The sequence below is a fragment of the Eupeodes corollae genome, chromosome 2 (genome assembly GCF_945859685.1).
Source record: "Eupeodes corollae chromosome 2, idEupCoro1.1, whole genome shotgun sequence".
NCBI lineage: Eukaryota > Metazoa > Arthropoda > Insecta > Diptera > Syrphidae > Eupeodes > Eupeodes corollae.
Genome location: NC_079148.1, coordinates 76,274,641 through 76,298,899, shown reverse-complemented (window position 1 = coordinate 76,298,899; position 24,259 = coordinate 76,274,641). Strand labels below are relative to the sequence as shown.

General features: G+C 33.3%; 1 long non-coding RNA gene across 2 annotated transcripts; it reads right to left on the bottom strand.

Moving 5' to 3' along the window:
* Nucleotides 1-16,531: 16,531 nt before the first annotated feature.
* LOC129947638 (uncharacterized) lies at nucleotides 16,532-22,586 on the bottom strand. 2 transcript variants are annotated; one of them, XR_008781740.1, is made up of 3 exons: nucleotides 22,303-22,586; nucleotides 17,109-17,259; nucleotides 16,532-17,040 (listed from the first exon to the last, which is right to left on the bottom strand). It is a non-coding gene; the product is annotated as an uncharacterized LOC129947638 (long non-coding RNA). The 2 variants fall into 2 exon arrangements; XR_008781739.1 differs by lacking the exon at nucleotides 22,303-22,586 and adding an exon at nucleotides 21,750-22,062.
* Nucleotides 22,587-24,259: the final 1,673 nt, after the last annotated feature.

The window sequence follows — 24,259 nt, the reverse complement described above, 5'->3', positions numbered from 1 at the left end:
TTTTGGCCCATTCGACGCTAGCGGTTTGCTGCGGTGTCTTTTCAGCCCCCGATGATGCACCAGAGGCCTTCAAGATTCTCGCCGCATGCCGCCTTTGTCTATAAAGACCTTTAGAGATTTTTCCATTTCTGGAAGTGTTCTCAGTAGTAGTGGTAGGGCCATTTTTCACAACCCTGCCACTACTGAAATTAGGTATCGCTACCTTTTTATTCTCGTTGCTACCAACAGCAGAGGAGGGTCCATGGTTAGCCACTACTCCCTTCTCTGTGTTGGCCGCAAGAGATACGACAGCAGGCTTTGACACCAAGCTGCCGCCCGGTCCTGAAGTGATACCGGTCTCACATGTGTTTTTGTTTTTGTTGTTGGTTTTGTTCATTTTGGTCCCACGAGATGCGAAGAAAAGAGGTCCATCTGCACAGAGATTCGCATGTACAGATAAGGCTAGTTAATCCGGAGGTCGCCAGGTATCCGGATACTCCGTTAGAGACTGGGCTATTTTTGAATTGGGCCCCCAGCCAGGCTGATCATCGGCACGGGTCGTTTAACACCTTAGATCCAGCCCAATAATGATGAGAGGTGGTGGGGAGGAAGAGAAAGGGTGAGGAGTCAGTTGACGTTAATTCATCATTCTGACTTGTAAGGAAAGATTGGGATTCGGTAACAGCAATTCAGCTAGGTTACCTAGAGTGAGAAGGAGTATAGGAGATAGGATCGTTGCTAGCTTTTTCGCCATTACAAACGTGGGAGGTGGGATGGGAGTTGGTGACATAAGCGTAGGCCGGTATGCCTTGTTTATGTGGGAATGGATGATGATTTTGGGAAGGTAGAGGGATAAGAACGTCCTTTAGTTTCAGGACTCATCTGGAGAAAATTCTCGAGAATCATTGACCTTACTCAGCTTCTACAACTCGACAAGTTCGACGTTCAGAGTAGAAGATAATATCTTTAATAATAATACAATTATTTTGTATTTTTTTTCTTTGTTTTATGTTTTATTTTAACTTTCCGTATGAATAATAAATTAAATTTAATTTATGAGTTTATAGCTGCAAATAAATTGTATATTTCACAGAATTGCTAAGTGTATACAATTTGTATTCTGTAATAATTTCTATAAATCTGTTGCTTCAAAGTCCATTTTGTAACACTTTTTTTTTTAAATCAGCCTTGAAACAATTAACAATCGTAAAAAAATATCTTTTGTCTCTGTAATAAGCTTTTAACTAGCATAGGTCTCAAAAACGTTAGGAAATCGTTTAAAGTTTATAAAGCAAGTACCTAAAAACATAATAATTTTAATTTTTAAAATGCATTAAATAAATAAGCAAGAAGGTACAAAAATTATGTCTCAAAGGTTGACCTTCTATAAACATCGTTTTTGTTACTTAAATTTTGATTATTTTGATAATAACGACAACGAGGTTTCCTTAAAAAAGTACAGCAAATTATTTAACAATTCAAATTTTATTTTCAGTGTGATGAGTTAGTTAGGTAGCTTTATGTAGTTATCCAATAAACTTTGATAAGTACGTACATCTGCTTTTAACGTTATTCAAAAAAATTATTTCATTTTTAATCTGAAGGTTGACATTCAAATTAAAATTAGAAAGTCGTCCGAGCCGGATGTACCTTTGTATGTGTATTTATAGTCGTATGTTTTTTTTTATCAAAATTGTTTATCAACAATCATTTATATTTTTTTTACCTAAATAAATGTATATAATTAGGATGTTGACAAAACAAAAAGAAAAAAATCACTGATAAAAGTGGTTTGATCTGCTTTAAATAAAATCTGGTCAAAATAAAATTAAATTAAATACGCTTGATATGAGAATTAATCAATTCATAAATGCAGATTTATTATAATACACAATACTCTGTTACTATCATCAAAAACGTTTTCATTATAGGTATAAGGCATAGTGTTATGCCCTAAATATTGCTGCCACAGCAAATTTAATAAAACCAATAAAAACATAATTTAATTGCAACATTTATTATTATTAATTAAATATAAAATAAAACTATAATTTGATTGCATTGTATTCCCAATATACGCAACACCCCAGCAAATATTTAGACCTACATACACATACATACATACGTATATATATACACATGCATAAATAAATTTAAACAAAAATGAAAACAACAATATGAGTCCAGGGGCGACCAGTCAGTCGGCAGCCAGTCCGTCATTAATATAATTTCATTTTCCGGAGTGGCAACAACTCAGACTGTGGCCACTCATTGTATTATTTAAAGTTAATAACCTTGTTTTGTAGTTTATTTTACTTTTTTTTATTCTCAATATATATACCATAAAATACCATAATGTATGTCACCATATTATTGTCGGGTAGTCCAACTAAACCACTATCAGCTACAGCTTCAGCTACAGATTCAGCAGCAATAATAATAGCACTGAATGAAAGCGTATACAACACAACAATATAATAATTGTTGTTATATTCAAACAAAGATTCCGGATTTATAAATTTGATGTTTATAAAAAAACACAACAGCAAAATAATAATTATAATAATTCACAGCTTCATTTCCAAATAAGAATAAACTTTAGACTCACAATTTTTTGTTTTTGTTTTGACATATACAAGTATAAAACTAACCATAACATAATTAACCATCATCAGAGGGTTTAAATTGTTTTTTAAATGAAATGTATTACAAATATTTATGAATGAATGTTTTTATGCAAAAATAAAAATCAACAAAAAAAACAAACTCCAGCTTCCCATTTGAAATGTAAATGACTTGACAACACAGTTGGACATACCATTTTCGTCAGAGCAATGAATAATTTAATAATTTATTTTTAGACGTTTATCCAATCAGACACAGGGCTAGATCAAACGGACTAACAAGCCCTATTGGGGTTTCCATTGGTAAAATAAATCAATTTATTTTGTTCCTATTATGTACATACATTTATTTGTGTTAGTTTAGGAATCTACGATGGTAGAGAAGTCGAGAAAAGTGGGTCCCCCGATTCCGTCCGCCTGTCTGTCCTGGCCCCTACAGCCCAAAGCATTGTTTCGATTCACGTCAAATTTGGAAACTAAGGTTCTAAGCCAATTCGTGTAGGGCGTTTTTTTAATACAGATAATAATGCAGAAAGATGCAGAAAGGGTTCTCATGAATATTGCGTGGGTGGTTTTTTTTACCATAGCAGTTTAAAAAAAAGGTGAACATTTTGGTTAACGCTAAATATCTCACGAACCAATGACGCTAGGATTCTTGAATTTAATTTTATATTATGATTGTAACTCTATACGAAACCAGTATATTTTTGGAAAAAAATTAATTGACGATTTTTTTATAAATCAAAAAAAAACTGAAGAAAAACATTTGTCACTTCCAAAATTTTCGAATAAAAGTGATTTCATCTCCGAAAAAAACTTTGTACAACAAAAAATAACGTTTTTAACATCTGGTACAATTTTGAGAAAAATCAAATAGACAATTATTCAAAAAAAAAAAGACACATTATAAAAAGTTGATAAAACTTGAATTTCGACTCAAACATTTTTTCAGAAACTTGAGATTATGACTTAAAACTTATTTTATCTTATCAGAAATATTGTTTTCAACATTTGGAAAAGTTTTGAGAAAAATCAAATTAACGATTTTTTTTCCAAAAAAAAAACCTAAAAGAAAATTTAACAAAAGTTGGTAAAAATTGATTTTCGACACAAATAACCTTTTCATCAATTTGAGATATCCAACTAATTTAAGCTTATAAGAGTTTTTTTTTTATAATTCAGTAAAATTTTGAGACAAATTGAATTAACATTTTTTTTACAAAAAATAAAAACCTAAACGAAAAAAATTAATAAAAGTTGATAAAAATTGAGTTTGGACTCAAAACATCTTTTCAAAACTTTGGCTTCAAACTTCTTTCACCTTTTAAAAATATTGTTTTTAACATTCGATTAAATTTTCATAAAATCGAATTGACAGTTTTTTTTATAAAAAAACTAAAAAAAAATTGATTTTTAGCTCAAATATCTTTTCAAAACATTGATATATTGGCTTTAAACTACTTGTATCTTTTAAAAAATAGCGTTGTCAATATTCAGTAAAATTTTAAGAAAAATCAAATTGATAGTTTTCTTGCAAAAAATAAAAAAATAATAATACTAAAAAAACTGTTTGCAAATGTGGTAAAAATTTATGTTCGATTCTTGATATCTCTCAAATTAATTTTAATAATAAAATTTGAAAACATATAAAATTTTAAATGTTACTAAAATTGGTAAAAATTCGTTTTTGACTAAAAATCTATTTAAAAAACTAGATTTTCAAACTAAACTATTTCTTTATAAGAAAAATATTTTTGGTTATTTAAAAAATTTTCAAGAATAATTCAACTGACAACTTTCTTAACTCAATACGAAAACCTTCAAACTTTTAAGCAAGACAAAGCGACAGACGGGATGGGAAGTTATCAGTGTGGGTCGCATTCCAGTCTCTTTTTCTCTATTTAAAAAAAATGCAATTTTTTCTTCGTAATACGATATTCAAGACATGGATCATCAGTTTTTACGAAATTGAAATGTAAGTTCTAAATAACTGTCTACCAAAAATATTTCAAAATTAAAATTGAAAAAGTCTTAAAAAACAAACACTCTAACGATTTTTAAATAAAAACTTTGAGAAATTATTTTTTTTAAGATATTAAATAACGTTCAAATGTTTGAAAATAACTTTTTTTTGCAGTCGTCTATTTTATTTACAAGATGAAGTTAGTTTGAAACCAACATCTTTAATTTTTGACATTCAAGTTGAAAATCAATTTTTACCAACTTTTGAACATGCTTTTTTTATTTTTTGAATAAACGTAACTTTGATATTTCTTAAAATTAGCAAATGTCAAAAACGTTATTAATGGTTGCATAAAACTAGTTTTGATGTTAAACAAATTTTTTGTTTTCAGTTCCTCACACACTCACTACTTCTTTGGTTCAGATTCTAGGGACCTTAAAACGTCGAAAAATGTTCAAGTCGACAAATCGGACCGCTTACAATAACTTCCTTCGAAAAATTAATAAGAGTTTTTTGTATAAAAATGGAACTAAGCAACCAATCATTGTGAAAAATTAGAAGTTACAGTTTGCCAACCATTCTCTTTAGGATTGTCGTGAAGCATTTTCTCGGCCGACAACTGTTACACTGGTGGAAGAATTTGAGCTAGTGGAATTAGTTCTTTGCAACGTATTTTGCATAAAAACTTATTTTTTAAGACTTTTAAAGTTGAGTTTACACCATAATTCTTGCCAGCAACATGGTATCTTCGATGATTGGATCCTTGAAATGTTGAAATTTGCCAAAAATTATAAAAGTCTTCAATCTTCACAAGCAAAAAACAATTTTAAAAACCCCTGCTTCTCAACGTTTCACTGTTTTTTGCGGTTCTAGGGCTGGCGAGGTAGTGTAATTGGACTCTATTTATTGCCAAATGAGAATGTTGCAACTGTTACAATCAATGGATTGTGCTTCCGAATTCTTGAAGTTTTTTTATTTATGGGAGAAAAATATTGCAGTTAAATAACTTTTCTTTCAAAATTGCAATTATTTGGTTGCTTGTACAGCAGTTTTGAATTTTCAGTGTCAAAAACAATATCTGCTCCAATAAAGGGATACTGAAGCTTAAGCTTTTAATTGGAAAACCCGTTAGACAAAAATAATCTATCCATAATAATCTACCTTGAAAAACCGTGAAACGTATTTTTAGTTGACTCTGGTGTTTTATTTTTCAAATATAAATTTTTCACAACTTTGAACGTTTATCTTCTCAGTAAAACTTTTTCCTCATTTTGAATCTGGAATTAAAAGACAAATCTCTTCTGACTGCAGTGTAAGTAAGTAAGTATGTACCATAGTTTTGAATAACTTCAAAAATATAGAACATAATGAATGAAAATACTTAGCCACGTTTCTGAATACAAGGAGTTGCAACATTTTTGAATTACTATGAGTTTTAAAGAGCATCACTGTTTTTACACAGAGTCCATTTCTTCCAATTTGTATGTAATTGTTGAAACCATTTTTGTTTTTAGGAGTATTTTTATTCCTTAATAATTACTAGTAGTACCCGTGGCATAATGATTGGTGCATTGGACTGTCAAGCCAGAGGTCTTGGGTTCGATCCCTGCCTGTGCCATCTAAAGTCTTTTCACAGGTACTACCTTTTCTCCAAGAGTAACTCTTGTCATGAAAAAGTGCTTTCTCAAATTAACCGTTCCGATTTGGCATATAAATTGTAGGTCCCCTCCATTTTTGACAACATTACCCGCAATGGGTTGAGAGTTGTAAGACACTAGGCCCTAGTTCTCTACGGACTGTTGCGCCACCCAATTTATTTAATAATTACTTATGTAAAAACTCAATAAGGCCTTTAAGTGACTGAATCCGAAACTTCTTTAATTATTATTTAGGGTTATTATGGACCATTGCATATTTTTTATTTATAAAATTTATTCTTTTAAGTTTGTATTAAATTCTTCATTTCATAACAGTAAATCACATACTTTAAAATATATATAAAAACATTTTTGCAAACTCATGATAACACTTAATTTAAACATTTTAGACCAACTGTCTGTAGAATTCAAATTTCGTCTATCAATTTTTTCTTGATTTAGTTGTTTCAACATCCTGTTTGTACTTTCCTGTTTATTGAAGATTCATTCTTGTTTAACTAGTAAACTCAAAAAATTATTAAAAATAAAAATAACTGACTAAAGCCAACGAGTTTTTGGCGAAACAAATTTATGAATATTTAAAATAAAGTGTATAAGCAACAATACAAGATTGTAACGTTCTTTTTTTCAATTGACCTTTGATACTTTGATTGTAGAAAGTAAAAGTAAAACGTGAAATCATGGAGGAAGAGCACATACAGTGTTAGCACGTGTAGAATCTGTAAAAGACTCAGATCGAAGAGCAAATCTCCAAAAATTACAGATACAGGCATGATCTTTAACTCAAGTCAATCAGAAACACAATAGTACTCCAGATGCAAATGTGATCCAATTTTCTAAGTAAACACAGACATAACGTGCTATTCTGTTGAACGCAACTTTAAGTCTTCGCTTGCACTAAATTTTACAACAAGAAGTATAATATAAACGATTAAGGTCTTAGCCAACATTAGAAAAAGATCTTCAAGGGTATTAAATGATGAGAAATTCAAAGCATACTTAGAGCACTATAGAGCTTTCCTAACGAAAATCTTATATGGTAGCTCCAAGTTGAGGTTTTATTAAACGGTATCTCCAAAATAAAGCACAGAATCGACAAAACTATTCACCGTATTGTTCAAATACGTTCCAAGAAAAGACCTTTTTAACGGAACAAGGCTCCTACTTTATTAAATTCTTGTTTGGTTTATAAGCCCCATTCTGAAGCATACTCAATGGAAAACTACTATATGGTTGCACATCATATGATTTTAGCGAACAGTATGGTAAATAATTTGCAACAAAGGGCTCAAAATAGATCCCTGCGGAGCAGTGTAAAAGGAAGATATGTAAATATTAAATCCGTAATACCTGTGATTTGTTGAAAAATCTATCAATAATATAGTAGGATTTTACTCGAAACACAAAAACAATATCCGCAGTATGAATACTACCGATAAAAGTTAAAGTACAATCTTACTACGGATAAGTTTTCGAAATTTGTACGAGTCTCGAATGGATCTTATGTGATTTCGTTCTAAAATGTTGGCACGATTGATATTGATATTAAGAAGTTGTGCATTTGGAATCATGTGTTTTCCACTGGGAAAAAAATCGATCTGTTACTGTTGATATTATTTCGTTTTATTAATGAAAATGGACTGACTGGGATTATTTTGCAAGAGAAAATAATAGCAAAGTTAATAAAGTTTTGCAAGAGAAAATAATAGCAAAGTTAATAAAGTTTTGCTATGTTTCCACCAAAGGTTTATTCCAGTTTAGATTAAATAAATCTTGTTGGTGTTTCCACGGATTTTGACTCTACTCCTATCCTCGACCGAAATCGAGTCGAATTAAGCTTATTTCAACTCGATTTCGGTATATAAACAATTGACGCAGGATTCAAGCTCGCTTCAACACCACATGTTAATGTTTGTAGTCCACGAACAAACCCCCTTCTTGAAGTTTGTATTTTATGTCAAAGCTGCAATTATTAAATGAACTTTTTTTACAGAATCTCAATTTCTACCATTTCTTCTTGAAAATTGTCCATTTTATTAGCTTTAGTTAGTTTTTTTCTGAACTTAAAACTTTTGATTTTCACAAAATTTTCTACTATTTGTGCTTCTTTTATATTATTCTGACAGGTCTTCTTTCAGGTGTACCAATTTCTAAATGCAAAATTCTAGCTACTGCCGATGAATTTTCTGGAATTTTCTTCAAAATTTTCTGTTATATTATTTATAGAATGCCAAAAAAACACGGGTAATGTTAACTTCTGGGATCAAACTGTTAAATTAGAAAGAATAATTTTTGCTGATTGTATTACCATCTACAGCAACTCTTATAAATTTCCACAACTTATCAAAGCTTAACCTTATTTGTTTACTCATTAATCTTTTAAAGCTTTAAGTAAGAAATGGCAATACCGATAACGGTCAGAAATTAGTACATTCACGAATTTTAGAGTTGGCTTCTTTCCAAGAGGCGTGAAATGAACACGTCAAGAATAAAGATACAAAATATGCGTTAAGTATTTCAGTACATAAGGCAGTATATCTTTCAGACAAATTGGATGCAAGTCATTAACACCAGTTGATTTCAAATATTTGTGACCACCGAAATTGGGTATCAGTATTAGATAAATTTAATGTAAGGAAACTTTAGTTAAGTGAAGATCCTATCTGAAATGTTCTAATTGCCACTATTTAATTCTAAGGGTGGTTGGGATATCAAAATATATTATTTTTTAAATTTGCCAACAAACAAAATGTGGCGTCAAGAACAAGAGCGCTAAAGTATAATAAAAGGGCATCTTCTGTCCAAAAGCATAACAAATCTCCCTTATTAATATGTATATCCCTGACCTATACCTGTACCTGCATGTACCATGTACCATGGCTTATGTAAGCCTTAGTTGGTTAGTTATGATTTTTCATTGCAGTCTTGTATCTTCTAGTATAATCAATATGCGTTAGTATGTACTTCTGGTTTAGCTTAGTTTTGCTAGCCAACAACTATAACTGGACTTTGGACTTCTTGTTCATATTCGGGCGTGGTTAATACAAAAATCAGTGCAAAAGTAGGTATATACATACTTAAACTTATCTACCCACTCTTTTTAAAACCATCAGCAGAATACGTTTGCGTTTGCAGTCTTAACATTTTGTTTTTTTGTTGGAACAAATCCAATACAAACCTCTCTTTTGAGTGATGTTGCAAGAAGTTCGACCACCTGGGTTTCAGCGTAAGCATAATCAAAGCAGCTTAAAGTAACAGTGTCTTAATATTTACCAATAAAATACAAAACATGTTTTAAATCATGAAAACTTGTGAATTGGCATGAATATTACTACCAATATAACAACTTATTTTTTCCATAAGTGACGCGACGAGACGAGACGAAACGAGACGAGACGCGACGACCGGTGGTAAGGTGGCGAAAAAAGTGGCGCGGAGTAGTGGTGGCGCACGATGACGAGACGTGCGTTGTGTATTTAGCATTCAACATGTTGCGCTGTGCATCCAACACGGATACATAATTTAGCCTTCATATTTCCCACATCCAAACATCATCGCATTTATAAGACAAAAAAAGCAGACAATTACCAATTTCAAGACTTCGCTTTAATTTTCACAAGTCAATTCATTTTAATACGAGGGTACACTCTCTTCACGCTGCGATATCCCCCATTATCACTTTTACTCTATATACATACTTGTATATGCATAAGTATGTTTTTATTAGCGCAGTTGATGGTTGAGTCAGCCCAAATCTTTGTCTTAAATATAATAAAGTCTTGAAGATATGCGAGTACAAGTACCTACTTACATATGTACATACATATCTGGGCGACATGAACCTTACAATTATTACAATCGTGTTGTAGTTGTTATCCAGCGGATACATAATATAAGTAACTTTAACATGGATATGTACGCATTTGGCGTGTTTAAATGGTAACAATTGTACTTACATATACGCTGCGCAGGCGCACCATCACAGGGTGTTATAGAATATTCAATTGGCTAAATCTGAGTGATAAAATCAATTCATAAAATAGAACCAATATTTAACTATCAAAATGATGATAGGGAGTGAAAATGTACACTGAGGCGAATACGTGCTATTTTAGTTAACTTGAAAAATAAAATATCTTTTCCTATATATTAACCGGCCTTTACGTCATGGGTTCCAAACCCCACAGCATGTTTGAGAAATCATAACTTTTCGCTTTTAAGTTTATATCTATGGGATTAATAAATCAGTGAACTTAATTCAATTTTCTATATTTTATAATCCCTAACCTTTTACAGAATTTTGTTTGATTTTTTTCTGGGAATAATTCATAAGATTGGCATGAGGTCCACTAGCAGAAACAGTAATTTATCTTATTATTTTGTCTTTTCAATAAGAATAAATACTTATATAGTGCTACTATCAGGTTGAAGACGAAGGTAGTTCCCTCTGACAATTGACGCATACATATGTTATTTGCGATAGCAGCAATATCTTCCGCAACAGTCACAAGTAGTTCTGGTTTACGTGACTTTTGCTCTTGAACAAAGGTGACATTTACTCTTTTTGCAAGGAAGTCAATTGTTAGCTTTTCGCAAGACCGGTTCAATTCTTCCCCGCAAGGCGAAGGACATCCAAAGTAGTTTTCCCTGAACGGTCATTTATTACCAACTTCATCAGCTCCTTCGCCAATTCCAAGACCTTATCGTCTCTGAAACAATTTGGTTTGTCATTGGTGGGTTGAAAAGTCGAAAAAATATGACAGTCACTAGTGCTGCTACGTCTAGTAAGTTGCAAAATATAAGTATTAGCGAGCGGTGGGTTTGGCGTATGCAGAAATAAATAGAAACCATTTGACCGAAAACATCGACCACACTTTTGGTTTTGTTGTAGTCCATTATCCTCACAGGCTAATTTTGGGAAACAACTTGGTTGCTTGGCTTTGTACAAAAAGTTACCATAGCCAGTTTGTATTCCGACAAGCGCACTCAACGATCCATCCCCTTCTTAAGTTTCAGTCCGACGCCATTGCTGCTCTCAATAGCCACCGAGCGAGCAACAGTTGGATGCTTTCTGGATGTCGAGAAAGCTTTCGACAGCGTATGGATTGAGGCCCTCATCCATAAGCTCCGAATTTTTAATATCCCACAGCCAATACAAATAATACAAATTTTGTTTTCACAGCCAGTGCCAACGGATTGTGAGAACCTGCTGTTTGCGGATAACTCACTCACCTATTCGTCCTCCATGTTTATTACGATCGTAGCCCGAAGAGTAGAAGCACACATAAACAGACTTTACGAGAAGTGGGGAATAAGGATAAATAGTTTCAAATTGAAACTGGCATGCTTCCGTAGACCCGTTATCCTCCATCGAGTTCATCCAATCTTGAAGAAGATAACTGAATTGAGTAAACCAACGAAACTGTTGATATACAAAGAACTGCTAAGACCGGTTATCACCAACAGTTTTCCGATATGGTTCACCATATTAAAAACTGCAATGAGAAAACTTAAAGTCTTCGAGAGCCAACGACAGAAGCACTATAGCAATCGTAGAGTCTACGAAGAAGCTGAAATTAAGCCACTTGACCAGTTCCTTACACACTACACAGGCAGCAAGGAAGATAATCACCAAAGTCGCCAGCCACCCTAACCAATTAATGAAAAGGATGACCAATCAGGAATGACACCCGGACCCGAGATAACTTTGTGGTATGGACACCTTGGACAAACTCCCCACTGACGGCGAAGACGACGACGACGACGACGACTACGACGACGACGACGACGACGACGACGACGTCTCCTTCTATGCTAGCCTGGAGTCAGCATACTACTACCTCTCCTTACCCAGTTTGAGTAACAATCTTATGTACATTAAAGCAAGACTTTTCGAGTGCATTTAGTACCTCCAGTACAAGACCGTCATGTAAATTGTTTGGTGCCGAAATACCTTCATCCTTCCACCCGTTAATTCTTCAAAATGTATGACGGATAAGACTTAGGACGAGTGATTATTCACTACACTTTGCTGCTTGTAATAGCGGCATGGAACGCAATCACAACAGATTATTCTGGAACTTCAGACGGATCACCAATATTTCTTATAAGATAAAATTAGTTTGAGGAGATATTTACGTCGAAAAACAATTTTGCCTAATTTTTAATTAGGTTTTTATTTAAAAAAAATTGTCAATTTGATTTTTCTCAAAATTTTTCCGAATGTTGAATACAATATTCCTCACAAGTTAAAATTAGTTGGAAGTCATAATATCAAATTTTTGAAAAGGTATCTCGTTACAATACATAATATAAGATTTAATTCAAGTCTCTAACGTCATTGGTTCGTGAGATATTTAGGATTAACGAAAATTTTCACCTTCTTTTAAACTGCTATGGTAAAAAAAACCACCCACACAATTTTATTGAAAGCCCTTTCTGCATTTTGATCTGTATAACAAAATTTATATGTAGGTAGGGAGGTAGGTAGAAATGGCGATCTCAAGGCAACCTAGCCTGAGATCCAATTAGCGCTGTAGTGCGCCGTTTTGATACCAAAAACTCGTTTGACCTTTGATTGAAAAAGATAGATTTATAGAGAAGCTCCATAGCGATTATGTTAGAGCCATTTTGTCGCATTGAGAAAAAAGTCTCTAATCTTTGTCTCAGATAGCTCATCAAATTCTTGAAAGAATGCTTTTCCAAAGTATAAAAACAAAAAAAAACATCAGATATAATACCATTATCAATCTTGCTAAATTAAAATTATTTATGATTTTGTGTTAAATGCAAAAATTCTGCATAGTAAATTTAGAAACAGAGAAGATTTGTCCAGCGCTGGACTTTTATGCAACCCCCTATGGATTCTGCATTTATTAAAAAAATGCCTACACACCTCTTACAACCATTAGTGGTTATAGGCTTAAATGCAAAGCATTTCCAAAATTGTCTACCAGTTAATGAAAAATTACCTCAAAGTATTATTTCTAAAATAAGTAATTTCATAATAAAACACCCTGTTTAAATCGATGGGGGAAAAAATCTATAATACGTAATAAGCAGTATAACCAAAGAAATTACGAAATAGTCAAACCACTCTTTTTTCAACTATTACAGCAACTCCAGATGCAAACTGGCAACAGCAACAGCAGCAGACTCATTTTCATCTTCAGCTCAAAACTGAGACAATCCGGTGTTTCTGACTTGCTGGCTGGTTGACTGGTTGAATGGCTGCTGATGCTTCTTGCTGGTGTAGTAGCGCAAAAGAAAATGAAAGTTCACAACCAACTACAACAGCGACGACGACGTTCCATAGCTCTGCGATGACGATCGACGACGCGACAACCACGAAGGAGACGCGCCGAGATGAGGTTTTATTTTCATTTTGATTGTTGTTTTGCAGTTTGTTTTTTTTTTCTTGCGGCTTTAAGTCTTTTTGCCTATGAGACGTGCCGGCTGCTCCATAATAACATTAATAATAATAATACCTTCTATTTAACTCATGGTCAAGCTTTCTTTCATTCCCATACGTTGCTGGTTGAGGCTGACTGGCTGGTGCTGGTGCTGGAGCTGATGGTGCTTCCTTAGAGCACCGACCACAGAGAAAAAAAAACGAAGAAACAACGGCAGACAATACGCGTACGAGCAATAAATAGCAACCAGAGGCCGAAGTTGTTTCGGTGCAGCAGTGTCAAGAAGAGCACTAGGAAGAGGGAGAGGAGTTAGACCATCAAGAGGCCTAGTAGTTGAAGTCTCAGCCGCAAAAGTCTGTGATGCGGTGCACACATAACCTTATACCCAAGACAATGCTACGGGCTATACTATTGCTAATTTCAGTTAAGCATTTGTAAATAAACAAAGAAAAAGAAACAAAAGTCAGAATGATGAGGGGAAACAAAGTTATACATGGTTATAGCCATAACATAACTATAAAAACAACAACAACAACCACAAGCAAATAAATTCGCGAAACGCCAGTCATCTTAAGAGTTACCGAGTGCTTCAGAATCTTAAGATCTTCTTTTTCGGGCCTTGTTGTACAGGAGAATCGATGTAGAACTACCATGGAAGAGGTCTTGGATTCGATACCTTTCTGTGTCGTCTTGAAGTTTTTTTTCAATTCAATCCTCGAAATAGTTCTCATTACTAAAAGTGCTTTCTCAATTCTATTCTCAAAATTTTATGTTTCCTCATACCTAATAGCAATAGATGAGGCTTAAACGTTACTAGACCTTAGTTCTCTACGGAATGGAGTTAATGCGAAGAAAACATTTCTTGGTTTGTTAGAAGTAGAAGCTTTGAGATATTAGACATTTGCGTCAAATCTTGAGATTCTCAAATTATAGACTCCGTCACTTTGACAAGATTCTTTCAGTTAAAGAATTGTTAAAATGAAGATAGGTTTTAAAGTGATAAAATTGGTCCTTTAAACAATTGATTGACTTGAAACTCAAGTTAAAGAGATTTATAAATTCTCTCACCATGGAAACGCTAAATAATTATCAGTTTAAGAAATATCTTGAGGAATGAAAGCTTCTTAATGACCGGCAATACGACTTTCGTAGCAATAGGTCCACTGGTGATCTCATGGTTTATCTCACCGAACAGTGGAACAAATCTTTACATCGTTTTGGAGAAAGTAAGATTATTGCACTTGATATTTCAAAGGCATTTGATAAAGTCCAACATCTTGCTCATTTATCGAAAATGCATGCTTTTGGTATTGATTAGAAATCTTCTTTCGATTTGCTCAATTCAAGTTGCTCTGGGTGGATTCAAGTCGGAAACACATAATATAAATGCTGGTGTTCCCCAGGGCTACGTTTTGTCTCCGCCCCTATTCTTAATTTTTTTTAATGATCTCCTGTCTGCTATTTCTAATCCAATACATTGTTTCCTTACATAGCACTCTCAGCTTTTCACATTCGTTTCCAGACTCATAGCCATCCTCTTTGGATTTGGAACTGCAACGGCAAAATATGATTAGCTCATTAAATTCCGACCTACACAGCATTGGAGAGTAAAAAACCGTGTGGAATTAATTCTTCGAAAACGCAATGCTGCCTTGCTTCGCTTAAGCGAGATGTACCCTACTTGCCACTATCTATGAGTAACACTTGCATCAACGAAACTGAAAATCTACACATCCTTGGAATGTGCATCAGCAACCAGCTTTTGTGGAGCGATCACATACGCGATCGATGTTGCCAAATATGCCGCAAGATTTCTAGGGTTTTTAAGACGATTCAAGAAATTTTTCTCTCCGTCTGATCTTGCTACAATCTACAAAACTTATATACGTCCGAAGCTTGAATATAACTCTCATCTCTGGGCTAGTGCTCCATTTTCTTATTTAAAGCCTCTTGGACAGTATTCAAAGAAGAGCTTTTTTATTTATTGGTGACATGAACATCATCAATACGATTACGTCAATCGAACATCGTCGTAAAGTTTCTTGTCTTACCCTTTTTTACCTTACCGTTATTTTAACGGGCTTTGCTCTAGTGAAATAGCCAGTTGAATTCCTTCCCCTACAAAATGTAACCGTAATACCTGCGCTACTGGGAATGTTCCTCATTTTACCCTTGAGCCCAATTTCGGTCGTACTATGAAGAACAGAGATTCATTTTTTGGCCGTACTACGCGAATGTGGAATGCCTTACCATGCTTTCTTTCCAGATCATTGATATGTTCAGAAATTCAAATCAATGCACATCAATATCTCCTATCCAACCCTTTCCTCTTTTCATAATGCTCACACTGTGTCTGGCATATTAAAGTTATACAAAACCCTTTTAGTGTTCGCTAATTGTAAAAAAAGTACTGTGGAAACCCTATCGTAACCCATCCTATCTATTCATCGCATCAATTGCTCAGCCCCTCACTGCCCCCCTCCTACCACTCTCCCACTGTCTTCACAAGAAATATGTCTAACCGTGTTCTGAAGTTCATCTTATGACTTTACTAGAATTATTCTGCCTTAGTGGATTTGTTAAGTATAGACTAGCTATGTATTTTCAAGTCATCATTGCATCGTACGTTAAACGTATACGAAATATAGAAACAGCAATGATTGAAAAATAACAACTTGAATACATCAGAGCTTATAGACTTGCAGATTAATGCAAAACAACAAAACAATTGATTGAGTAAACGATTGGATTGGAATAATAAGATTTTAATAATTTAGCGCGGGGGAATTTTCCTTATAAACTGATTATAATAAGTAGCTGCTAGCTGTTCTCTAGTAGTTATGGGCGCTAGGGGTGATGTGCAATGTGCATATTAACATATGTATTACTTTTTATTTTGATTCGTTTTTTTTCCAAATAAAAAAGAGGTATAATGGATTTCTATGAAAATGCAATTTACTTAGAAGTTCAAAGTGTAAAACAGGTTGATTGTCAGTAATATAGTGTTTTCCATATTAGCGTTTTTTTTTTTACTATATTCTTAACATTTTTAATCATGTGGAGAAATTGCTCTTAAGAAATATCATTTAAAAAAAGAATATTGATGCATCATCAGAGATATTTTTAAAAAAGTGGGAAAAGCTAATCTAACAAACTTATGGGATTTCTTCTCAGCGTCATTTTTTTCTCAATTATAAAAGTTTTCTTTTGTAAGAGGAATTCAGTTTTTAAAATCAACTGAAGATCCGCTAGCTTTAAAATTTGTCTGACCTGAGTCCAAAATAGTCAAATTCTCCTCAACCGCATGAAATATCTCGAAGATCCATAGCTTTTTAATGTTCGGCAATAGGGCTATTTGCAGTAATAGGACCACCAGTGGTTTCATAATTTATCTTATCAAGTATCTGTGTTCAGAAAATACCATTAATATCGACATTTTAAAGTATTTAATGAAGTTTGCCATTAAGCTTACTTTTATTGAAATTGTATATCCGTGGTTTTGATGAATACTCCTTCGCTGAATTACAAATTACCCCTCGGACAGTTGAATATAACTCATATAAAAAACGCAAGGTTACGACCCACACTGATAACTTCCCATCCTTGCCCGTCTGTCGATTAATCTAAGAGATAAATATTTATTAAAAATAATATTTTGAGGTGAGAAATTTGAAGCTAATATCTTTTTTTGAGATGCCTTTCTGTGCTGTTCTGTGTTAAAATCTGTGAAATAAAATTTATGTGAAGTTAATATTTCTACTAGATTACACACAGACACCTCTTTAAAAATCTATGATTTTGATTCTAAGGACCTGAAACGTCAACAAATGTAAAAATGTTCAATTCGACCAATCCGATTAGAATGACTCGCTATGGGAAGTACCCAGGGTTCTATCCTATCTCCAACACTGTTTCTCAGTTTTACTAATGATCTTTTAATTGAAAATTTTAATTTACTTCTCTGCTTTGCTGATGAAAGAACTATCAGCTTTTCATAACAATTTTTTATATTTTCAATATCCTTGTATTCATTTATAGATTTTTAAGGGCATTGATATCTTGGAAACAAAATCACAATGAATTAAATTCTCGGTATCTATTTTACCAATTACATCTTGTAGAACGATTATGTACGCAATGTTACCTAATACTAAACTATATATTTGAGTTTTCTGATGTGATTTAAGAATTATTGAAAGCTATTAACACCTAAAGCTTAAGTTTAACTCCCATGTCAAAACCTTGGGTAAACACTGCCGGAATTTTTGTTTTGTCACATTTTTGTACGTTATTTCTTAAGATTATTATCTAGTGGAAAATATTGTACAGAAATTTGTTCATTAGCCGAATGAGAAATGTTTTCCATACAGCGACTTTCCCTCTCAAAGCAATATTTAGGACATCAAACACAATGGGGCCTGAAACCTCCTCTCAAACGCTATCATCCTTTACCAATTTCCGCACTGTGTCTTTGGGGTACAAAAACTCCTAGAAACCTCTTACCCCCCATAGATTAATATTTTGTTCTGTTTAAATCAGGTGACATTTAAAAACAAACTAAAACTATCCGGATAGTATCGAACCTAACTCGTGTTATAAGGAGTTATCCATTTTGAGGTTCCAAAAGAATTGGGCTGGAATTCGACATCTGTCTAATTAAGTTGTTAAACCCATTTTTTTGTCAGTTGAAAGTCTGGCATTTACGAAAACGAATCACTTAACTATAGCACAACGCATACAAATTGTTAAAACCTACTAAAAAAATGGTGATTCTGCCAAAGTGCCTATACATAATCTTCCAACTACCCAAGCAATTGGCAAAATTGTGAAGAAATTTGAAGAAACTGGATTTGTTACAAATATTGTAAGGTCTGTGTATCATCGTTTCGCTCGTAAGAAAAAAAATAGGAAGGACAACAGTCCATTGAGAACTAGGGCCTAGTGACTTACAACTCTGAGGAATGTTTTCAAGGATGGAAGGGGCCTACAGTTTTGTAAGCCAAATCCGAATAGCTAATTTGAGAAAGCACTTTCCATGACAAGAATTACTCTTGGAAGGTTTGTAAATTCCTTGCAAGAAGCGGTACCCCTGAAAAAAACTTTAGATGGCACAGGCAGGGATCGAATTCAAGACCTCTAGCATGACAACGCACTAACCATCACTCTACGGGTACTACCATCGTATCGCTCGTACCACTGAAAATGTCGCTGCTGTATAAGTGAAAGTGTTGCCGAAGACCCGAATATGTTCTCAGGAATTGGGAATGTCTTAGGGCTTATTATGACGTATCTACAACTACATCCATATAAAGTCCAGCTCACACAAAAACTGAAGCCAGCTTACCATTCACAACGTCGTAGACACGTCCAATGGGAGCTTGAACAACAGGCGGTGGATGATGATTTTTGAACAAAATTTATTTCAGCGACGAAGCAGAATTCGCACTCGGTGCGGTGGGTATGTTAATAAACAAAATTGTAGTTCTTAGAATCCTCAAGTAATTGAAGAGAGATCATTACATCCACAAAAAATCACTGGTGCGCTCTTTGGTCCGGAGGTGTGATTGGAAATTACTTCTTCGAAAACGACAATGGAACCACTGTCACTGTTATTTCGGAACAGTATGGTTATACGACAATAGACTTTTTTCTTTTTTTCTTGGAGAATATGTGGTTTCTACAAGACAGTGCCACATGCCACACAACTCTAGCTAATATGGCTCTATTACAAGAGACATTTCCTGGCCGCGTGATTTCTCATTGTGGCGATTTCAACTTGCCAAGATCATGCCATTTGACACCGCCTTTTATGTGGGGCTACGCACGTCTATGCAGATAAACCTTTAACTCTTGAGCACTTAAAAACCAACATTCGTTAAGTTATGGCAGAGATACTGAAATAAATATTTTGTGTCAAAAATTGATCGAATCGATGCTTGCAACAATTCGCTTGGTGGTCATTTAAATGTCAACGTTCAAAATTAATAATAAAAAGGAAATATGACAATGTAATGGGTCCGATTTGTCGAATTGAAAATTTTGACATTTCTCGACGTTTCATGCTCCCTAAAGTCGAAATGAAAGATTTTTTAGAGAGATGTCTGTGCGCTGATGTGTACGTACGTTCGTACGTCTTTACGTCCGTACGTTAGCGACATTTTTTTTCAACGGAAAAAGAAAATTGTGTGGGTGGTTTTTTACCATAGCAGTTTAAAAAAAAAGTTGAAATGTTTTGGTTAATCCTAAATATCTCAAGAATCAATGACGTTAGAGACTTGAATTTAATTTTGTATTATATATTGTAACGAGATACGAAACAAGTACATTTTTGGAAAAAAATCTAATTAACAACTTTTTTTTATAAATCAAAAAAAAACTGAAGAAAAAATCTGTCAACTCAAAAATTGTATGAATAAAAATGATTTCATCTCCAAAAGAATTTTTTGCAACCAAAAATAACGTTTTTAAGATTCAGTAAAATTTTGAGACAGTTTTTGTTTATAAAAAAAATAAAAACCTAAAAAAGAAACATTACTCAAAGTTAGTCAAAATTAATTTTCGACAAATATCTTTTTAAAACTTTGAGATATTGGCTTTAATTACTTTCATATTTTAAAAAATATTGTTGTTAACATTATAAAAAATTTGAGAAAAATCGAATTCTCAGTTTTTTTTACAAAAAATAAAAACCTAAAAAATAATTAATAAAAGTTGATAAAAATTGATTTTCGACTCAAATATTTTTTCAAAACTTCGATACATTAGCTTTAAGATACTTTAATCTTTTTAAAAATATTGTTGTCAACATTCAGTAAAATTTTAGGAAGAATCTAATTGACAGCTTTTTACAAGAAATAAAAATCTAAAAAAAAACTAAAACTTGTTAAAAATTGTCTTTCGACTCAAATAACTTTTCAACTCTCGAACAGTCCACGATTGTCAATCATCTCTGAATGAGATGACGGAACAGTTTAATATTCACCTCATTTAGGTGCCGGGCCACAGAGACATTCCGGGAAATTGCAAAGCAGATGAGCTCGCCAAAAACGAAACACTTCTGCCTCATGTTAGACAAAAACATAACATAGGAACACCACTTGCTACATGCAAATATCTTCTCAAGCAATATGCTCTAGAAACAGCAAATGCTAGATGGTAACAAAGTACCACCTGCCTAACAAGCAAGCAAATATGGCCAAGTATTGACTTAAAACGGTCAAAAAGCTTGTTATCACTGAGCAGACAAAGTATAAGCTCTACAATTGGAGTAATAACGGGACACTGCCTCATAGGAAGACATGCTCTGAGGCTAGGGGTCTACACAAATGACTTCTGTAGAAGCTGCATGGACGAGGAGGAAGAGGAGACAGTCCAACACCTTCTGTGTACATGTCCAGCACTCTCCATTAGAAGGAATTAATTTCTCGGTAATCCCTTCTTCGATAACACCAGTGAACTGGCAACGATTGACACAAAACGTCTCTCTAACTTTATTAAAAGTACAAAATTTTTTGTTTAAATTCATTACTCTCCCATGAGTAACCTCATTAGTGGTATCACAATGGACCCTTGAGGTCGACGTGTGTCTATGACATCTGGACAGCCACTCAAACCTAATCTAACCTAAATAACTTTTCAAAAATTAAACATATTGTCTTAAAAAACTTTTATTTCACAGAAAATATTGTTTTTGATATTCAGTAGTTATTTTAAAAAAAATCCAAAAGTTCGTTTTTAATACAAAAATAAAATCTACAAAAAATAGTACGCAAATTTGGTAAAAATTGATGTTCGGTTCTTGATATCTCTTAAATTAATTGCATTCATTCATTAATAATACTGTTTGTAAAAATTTAAGAAGTGCTACTAAAATTCTTAAAAAATTGTTTTCGACTAAAATATTTCTGTATTTGAAAAACATTGTTGGAAATTTAAATGTTTAAGAATAATTCAACTGACAACTTTTTTAACCCAACACAAAAACCTACAAACTTTCAAGCAAGACAAATTGACAGACGGGATGGGAAGTTATCAGTGTGGGTCCCATCCCAGCCGATTTTTTATATTAATTTCAAAGGATGATATTATAATAAATGTTTGAACAGTTACGTACCTTATTTGATACTTCGATAAATGTTCACAAAATTTAAAGTAGCCAACAAATAATAAAAAAGACTATCCATATTGCAAAACAATGAAATATTCATAAACACAATTATTTTTCTTTCAAGTCCAAGTCAAAATCATGGCATGACTGACTGTACTTGAAATACATATATGTAAAATTTAAAGCCTAAACGATGTGTGAATCAGTCATGCGTGACATTAATAATACTGAATTATGGTCATCTGACCGACCAAGTGATGCAAAATCTTTATACGTACTAGCACACGCGAAACCCTTATTATCTTCGATCGTCATCAAATATATTTCCTATTCTTATTTCCTAACTGATATCGTAGCAAGAGGTATGGTTAAGGTTTGACTATATTGTTTTTACATAAAACAAAGTTCCTTTATCTAACATACATATGTATGTATAATAAACAAAACGTATGTACATAAATATATATATATCGACTCAATTAATAAAAGTCGTATTTTCAACTTGATTGACATGTTACTAAGAAATTCGCACACCAAAACTCAAGCCGGATTTACATACTTCAACTGGTCTCGGACTCTCGTACTGGGACTCGGGCTAAAGCTGCTAATTGAAAACAAATCAACAAATCTTGATTTTAAATTATATTCAAATAAAGAACTGCTTATAAACTAATGATGTAGTTTATATGTAATAGTTGTTTGGCACATTCGGATCGATTGATTAAAAAAAAACCATTCGTTCGATTATAAAACAAAACAAATCTTTACAATTGCCAAAAAAAAAACACCAACAACAACAACAAAACAAAACGAACACGAATTTATAATAGAAAAAAATATTAATTTACAGCCTTAACCCAACCTGTCTGGCTGGGGCAACAACAAGTCTGTCTTAGAAAAATGTTAGGCTACAAAATATGTACCTACCTACATATTAAGTATGTAAGCTCGAACAGAGCCAGACTCTAACCTATGAAGAGCCTTGAAACTTAAATAATAAATGTCAGATTTGTATAGTTGATTGAAAAAAGACACGCAAATAGTTAAAGATGTCAGAAAAAAAATTTCTTAATGACACAATTTTAAAAACAATACAAAATGTGACTCCTTAAGGGCTGTTTTATAAATGTAGTATGTACATTATGTACATACATATATATACTACATTTTTACTATCTATCAAAATCAACTAGAATACGTATTTTTTGAAAATATTTATTATATTTAGCTTTTAAAACACATACCAAATTGTATGTATTTATGGCTTTTTAAATGAAGACAAAGCGTTTTAGCCTTTTTTTAGGCCAAAAAAAATAGTTTTACCAGTTTCTTTTTTAAAAGGCAACTTTAAGGAACTTGAACTATAATTTGTATTTCAATTTATAAGCTATAGTTTTGATTTGAGAATTTGTCATGTACTTCTCAAATTTTATTAGTTGGCGGTTTAAAAATTGTTTTGTGAGGTTTGCGATTATAATCAGAGTCACTTCCTTTTAACATGGATAAGGATGTTTTAGTTTATAATAATAATGGGTTTCGTTTCATCCTTAATTTCAGAGGGGGCAAAAATATACATAATGAATATTTTTAAAACGTGTACTGGGGCGTATACTTACTTTTAATTTAATACTTTTCTTTTTGTTTTCTTTTTTTGTAAATATTTGTAATGTCTGTTTTATTATCATTTGGTATGACCTTTAGCTTAGAAATTTATCGATTCTTAAAAATGCAGTGTCAATAGGTTGAAAACAGATTCTTAAGAGGAATATTTAAAATGCTAAACGGTGATTTTTTAAGAGCTTGAGAACTTTTTTAAAAAAACGCATAAAATTTGCAAAATCTCATCTATTCTTTATTTGAAACGTTAGATTGGTCCATGACATTTACTTTTTAAAGATAATTTCATTTAAATAATGACCGCGGCTGCGCCTTAGGTGGTCCATTCGGAAAGTCCAATTTTGGGTAACTTTTTCGAGCATTTCGGCCGGAATAGCCCGAATTTCTTCGGAAATGTTGTCTTCCAAAGCTGGAATAGTTGCTGGCTTATTTGTGTAGACTTTAGACTTGACGTAGCCCCACAAAAAATAGTCTAAAGGCGTCAAATCGCATGATCTTGGTGGCCAACTTACCGGTCCATTCCTTGAGATGAATTGTTCTCCGAAGTTTTCCCTCAAAATGGCCATAGAATCGAGAGCTGTGTGGCATGTAGCGCCATCTTGTTGAAACCACATGTCAACCAAGTTCAGTTCTTCCATTTTTGGCAACAAAAAGTTTGTTAGCATTGAACGATAGCGATCGCCATTCACCGTAACGTTGCGTCCAACAGCATCTTTGAAAAAATACGGTCCTATGATTCCACCAGCGTACAAACCACACCAAACAGTGCATTTTTCGGGATGCATGGGCAGTTCTTGAACGGCTTCTGGTTGCTCTTCACTCCAAATGCGGCAATTTTGCTTATTTACGTAGCCATTCAATCAGAAATGAGCCTCATCGCTGAACAAAATTTGTCGATA